The sequence below is a fragment of the Aplysia californica genome, unplaced genomic scaffold (assembly GCF_000002075.1).
Source record: "Aplysia californica isolate F4 #8 unplaced genomic scaffold, AplCal3.0 scaffold01020, whole genome shotgun sequence".
Taxonomy (NCBI): domain Eukaryota; kingdom Metazoa; phylum Mollusca; class Gastropoda; order Aplysiida; family Aplysiidae; genus Aplysia; species Aplysia californica.
Genome location: NW_004798290.1, coordinates 136,742 through 142,913, shown reverse-complemented (window position 1 = coordinate 142,913; position 6,172 = coordinate 136,742).

Below are 6,172 nucleotides of genomic sequence, written 5' to 3'. Positions count from 1 at the left end.
ACGGCAAAGTGTTAAATCATTATTGAATCATTATGTAATCATTTTCAAAGAGCTTGTTTTTGCTGTTGCTGTTGCTGTTTGTAGGTCAGCAGTTTTGCTACTGTTGGACTGGTGCTGTAAAAAGGCCTTAGGTATTTTCTCGTATTCGTTTCATTCCACAGAACCCTCATGTTTCATGTTTGAGTTTTTGGGGGGGGTTTTTTTGTTTTTGTTTTTGACCGATGAGCAGTCTTAGATTTAGCGTGCCACTCATTTTGTCCGAACCGGCCCGCACATTTGTTCAGTCTGCCTGAAGTTTGTCTGTGTTTTCAAAGTTTTAGAATTGCGTAGCTGTCTGTCTGTCTGTCGTGAACTGGCGGCGTGTCTATGTTACGCTGTCTGTCTGTCGTGAACTGGCGGCGTGTCTATGTTACTGCTGTCTGTCTGTCGTGAACTGCGGCGTGTCTATGTTAATGTTTTCATCTGCTTGTGCCTTCCACATTTTTTGCCAGCTCTTCAGCCTCGTTTGCTCTGCCTTCATCCATGACATGATGCAACTATTTATAGAAGCAGTGCTGCGTACACTGAAGAAAGACTTTGCTCAGATTTTTCTGGAATTTTTTTTGCATTGCAATTTCCTAACTTGCAGTTAGTATTTGTGGCAAGTGATAAGAAAAATTACTTTGTCAAAATGAACTTTCTAAATTTTGAAAGAAGCAAGTAAAAAACTTTCATGATGTAAGTACAATTATTAAAAGAATTTTAAAAGTTTTTTCTTTCCTCTCTCCTGGAAAATTTTGCTTTCGGGGCCTAGTTCATTTGATCGGATTGACGATAATGTCCATCAGTCGGACCTCGCACCTTGAAATGGCGCTCATATGACCTTATGCAGTTGCAAGCGCCGTAAAACTCTTACTAAAAAGAAAAGTAAAAAAAAAAAAAACCATCGTGAAATGACCATCGGCTAACATCAGCTCGGGTGCTGTGAGCATAATTGAAGTTTTTTACATTTAATTTCTGACCCTGATAAGGGTAACATGTGGCAATTTTGTGCTCATTTTTCTGTTTAATAATATGGTTTTTTTCTACAATTTCTTTAATGCAATTTTTGTTTTTTGTTTTTAAAGAACATGTGAATATTGCGGATGTTTTGGAAATGACTTCTGTAAGTGAGAGTTTGCCTATACTTAAATTTTCTCGCCAAAAGTTGTACCAGCTACTTCAGCTAGCTGCCTGTGCCAAGACTCTTTCTCCTGTGATGAAAATGTTCCTATGTGGCAACTTTGTTCTGTTTCTGCTTGCCTTTGTTGATGATCGACGATCGACGGACATTCCTGCTTTCTGTGCCAGGTAATTTTCTGCCTCTCTCTCTGTGAAGTGAAGCACTGCCGGAGATGTGGCCGTGAAGGAGTTGAAATTTGTGGTCATTTGTTTGACTTAACAACATAACAACTTCCTCGAAGTTTGTGGTCATTTGTTTGACGTAACAATATAACAACTTCCTCGAAGTTTGTGGTCATTTGTTTGACGTAACAACATAACAACTTCCTCGAAGTTTGTGGTCATTTGTTTGACTTAACAATATAACAACTTCCTCGAAGTTTGTGGTCATTTGTTTGACTTAACAATATAACAACTTCCTCGAAGTTCGTGGTCATTTGTTTGACGTAACAATATAACAACTTCCTCTCGTGCTGAGGCAGAATAATTTTCTTCAGGTGTTACAAAATAGATCTCAATTCAGATAAATCGGCCGTTTTGTTTTTTGAGCGTTGATCAGACTTGTCTTGGTCTTGAGATAATTTTGTTTTTTCCTGAAGGATGGATTTCTCTGTCCCCGTGGTTTTCTGCAAAAAAAATCTGAAATTATGCAAACTGAGCCCAAAAATGTGCAATTATGCGATTCTTTTAATTTTAGCAAAGAATGATAAAGGAAAATAATCAGAAATTATGAAAAAAATTATCAAATTTTGCTAAATTATGCGGGGTGCATAAAACCACGGGGACATATAGTTGTACGGTGGTGGAGTAGTGAAGGATGAATGGGCTGAAGATTGTAGATAGTTTTTGTGAAAGAGTTTGATCTATTTTCATCCCTGTGATTGCTTAGACTTGAAGCTTTTCTTCATGCAGACCTTTTCTTTTGCTTTCTAGGTGTGTTTTTTTACCGCGTTGCGACATCAGACTGTAGGAGCTGTCTAATGTTGTCTCGCTTTCACTTTCAGTAGTATTAGCATAGCTGCCAACCTGTTCATTAAACAAACATATTTAATGCGTTTTTCAGGGTCTGCTGAATACAGAAGTCCGTTTTCATATAGGAAAATACGTAATCTCTGTTTTCTAGTATTGCTCCTGACGGACATGTCAATGCTGAAGGCAAATTATGAACCTCCATACTCCGCCATGACCAGATTTGTGGATAATAATGAGAACAAGACCAGTAAGTCAATGGTGTCCCTTACCATTTGTTGCATTAATTTGTTGCAAGTCGGCTTTGAATAGTTTGAATTTATTGTTGCAAGTCTGCTTTGAATAGTTTGAATTTATTGTTGCAAGTCGGCTTTGAATAGTTTGAATTTATTGTTGCAAGTCTGCTTTGAATAGTTTGAATTTATTGTTGCAAGTCGGCTTTGAATAGTTTTAATTTATTGTTGCAAGTCTGCTTTGAATAGTTTGAATTTATTGTTGCAAGTCTGCTTTGGATAGTTTGAATTTATTGCATGCAGGAAAGTGTGTGTGGAGGATTTGGAGGGGTGGGGGTTACTTGGCTAATGCCCTCATTTTGGCCTGCAGCAAGGTTGATGGTTTCTGTTTTTTGGTTTTCAAAAGTTGGCAGCTATGCAAAAGGTGTATAAATTTGATCATATATTTGTTTAATAATAATTTTTTTTCTTATTCATTGATATTTATGCGAAAGATTATGATAATCTCGAACACTTTCCATAGATGGTTAGATTAGATCTCCCTGGTTGTGTGTGTGTTTATGTGTATGTTTGCTTGTTTCATGTATGTTTGTTTGTTGGTTTATGTATGATTGTTTATGTATGTTTGCTTGTTTATCATGCATGTATGTTTATGTATGTTTTCCTGTTTAACATGTATGTTATCATGTATGTTTGCTTGTTTATCATGTATGTTTATCATGTATGTTTGCTTGTTTATCATGTATGTCTATGTATGTTTTCTTGTTTATCATGAATGTTTATGTATGTTTTCTTGTTTATCATGTATGTTTATCATGTATGTTAGCTCGTGTAGTTCGGTGGATGTCATTGTCATCAGGGATTTTTTCAAGCTGTGTATCATTATTGTTATTTCATAGGGGAGAACAATCAGTGGGGGTTTATCTGTACATTTTGTGGGACTCTCTTTGGCCATAACCGTGTGTTGCTGGTGGCAAGTTCAATGTTTGTGTTTGGGGGATAATGAAATGTTTGTGTTTGGGGGATAATGTTTGGTTTTGGAGGAAAATGTTTGTTTTGAGAGGAGCAAGGTTTGGCTTGTGTTCAAAACGTCCTTGATGCACATGTAAATTATGTATTTGTATGATATAGGCTTATCATATCTTCGGCCAGCTGTTTAGATGTACGAGATCTAAGCCCAAAGTTTTGAAGTTTTTAAAATCTTATCATTTTTGGACCACAATGGGATCTTAAACGTGCACAACTTGCACATGGGACCTCCGAGATTTTTGGCCTTTGTCCAAGAAGGCTAGATGTACTAAGCCCGAAAGTTTGAAGTTGGTTTTTTTAACTGCAATTTCTTTTTTTTTTTTTTTTTTATATCAGCTGCTTGTAGGCTGCTCAGGAAATATTTGGTCAGAATTCAAATTGTAAATGTTGAAAAAAGCAAGAAAAGATGCATCATGTGGGTAGGCAGCCTGCAATTTGTAAAAGAATTGAAAGTTTTTTTCTCTCTCCACAAAAATTTTGCTCTCTTTTCTTAGAACATTTGAACAGCTTGCCGATGATAGTTAAATTTTATTTTATTTATCAAAGGAAACGGGATATTTACGGTATACACTTTGTACTACGTCATGTGATCAGTGATATGTTTGGCACATTAGGAATACAGGTGACGATAACTTAGAACTCTATATTTTTGTCTTAATTAGTGACTGTGATTCAGTGATTCAAGTGAACGCGGCTCAGTATATTATGATTACGAGGTCTGACCTTGACCTATGGCGTGTCTGCGTCAGTGGCCGGAGTAGACCTGTGTGCTTCCAGGGTAGAAAGTCGAAACATCGTATGTGTCACGACGTGATGGAATCAGGCACTCGTCCATTTTTGGACATATAGAGTTATTGGTATCGGTTTAAAACTTGTTTATTTGTCTTGCTTATTTATTTGTTTATTTGCCTTGCTTTCGGTGAAAAAACTACCCATCTATCATGAATAGAAGTGAACTTGTTTGCGATTGAAGGAGGTGGAGGTTATCTGGTTCCAGAGGTAAAATTAGTGAGAAAAGGGCCAACAAAGTTTGGCAACTTCCAAAACTTGAGAGTCTCTAGAAACTGCAAATTTACATTTGTGTGCCTTAAATCAACATTTTCAGTAAAATCCACAGAGAAATGTTTTTTTGAATGGACCTTTAAGATGTTGAGTCAGACAACAAAAATTTGAAAAAATTGCCAAACAGACAGAAAAATGACAGATTCTTTGATTTCATTATTTTGACGAGCGCCTGATTTCATCACGCTGCCTCTCATAATATGTGACTTGTCGTAACGGTTTGGTCCACTGGGTACACACATTTCCACAATTTGTCACTTGTACAGTTGGAAAGAAGATATAATTCTATTTCATTTGACACCAATTTCTAAGGAATACATTGATATTAAACCAAATGATTTTATGGCAGTTCAATGTATAAAAATGCTCCACTGGTTTCCCAGGAAATTATTGAGATATTCGCAGTCAAAGATTTGACTTTTAATTGATTCTCGGACAGATTTAACTAAAGAGAAAAAAAATAAAAATTTTCAGACACCTGTGTTTTTGTCAATTTCTGCTGTTCAGTGTGAGGTACCTTGTGAACCGAACCGTCGGAACGAGTCACATATTCTGCAAAATCTATATTATATTTAGACATGTTGTCAGGAGTACCATCAAACGCGGAGTTTCTTTTCTTTTGAAGTCATAAGAGAGAGCGCTAACCCTGATATGGAACATTCTCAAAGATTACATAATTTGTTAAAATTGGAGAACCCCTGAAAATTTTTTCTTTTTCATACATGAAAATCTTGGTTTGCACAAACAGTTTGTAGGGAATGGACCTGGTATTATTACTAAAGTTAATATCAAAGTTTTGAGTTTCTGTCAAGTCGAAACCAAGTAAAACAAAATACAGTTTCGTAATTCAATTAAGACAAAGCAAATATGATGGGTGACTCAAGTGACTGTTTGACTGTTTTCGTAGTGCTAATTTATATTTTTAGCAGCTGCTGCTATATACTTATGTGTCCCAACAGATAGATGTGCTTTGTGCTGGAGTATCTGTAGTAGGTCTGTTAATTCTGATGGTCATACTAATATCACTTATAGTATTACAAATGCTCCTACAGTAGAACACAGCTATGCTGTAGCAGGACTTTTGGTTCCAGAAGAAAAATCCTGCTGTATCTGAGTTTGGGACTTTCCATGGCCCGCTAAATCCAAGCTTTTAGTTTTTTTAGTTTTAGTAAGAGTTTTACGGCACTTGCAACACAATAAGGTCATATAAGTGCCAAAGAATAGAGGTGTTACAGGAGAGTACCAAACATAAAAAAGAAAAAGGGGAGATAAGGACGATAGATGTTTGATAGGAAAGAAGAAGCAAACCACACCAGAGCACCCGCCAACCACCCACATCCAAGCTTTAATAAAATAAATTAGTTAACTTTGGAAAAAGAAGGAGGATTCCGGTAGGGTCCCACTGTGGCAGGTGCCACTGTGGTCAAGTTTTACTGTACTACTGTTACTTGGCCATATTCACTCAGCGGAGAATGTTTCTGGGTGTTCTAGTGCTAGGGTGTGCTGGGGTGGTGCTGTGGATTCATTTACAAATGCAATTTATTATTGTGGTTGTTAGTTCTCTTATTGACAGGGACAGCACCGGTACCACATGTTATCATCCAAGGTCTAGTCGGTGGATATTCTCTTTTTTAAATAATCTTAATTGCTAAAGAAATTTGTTCGCCCTGGCTTTCTGT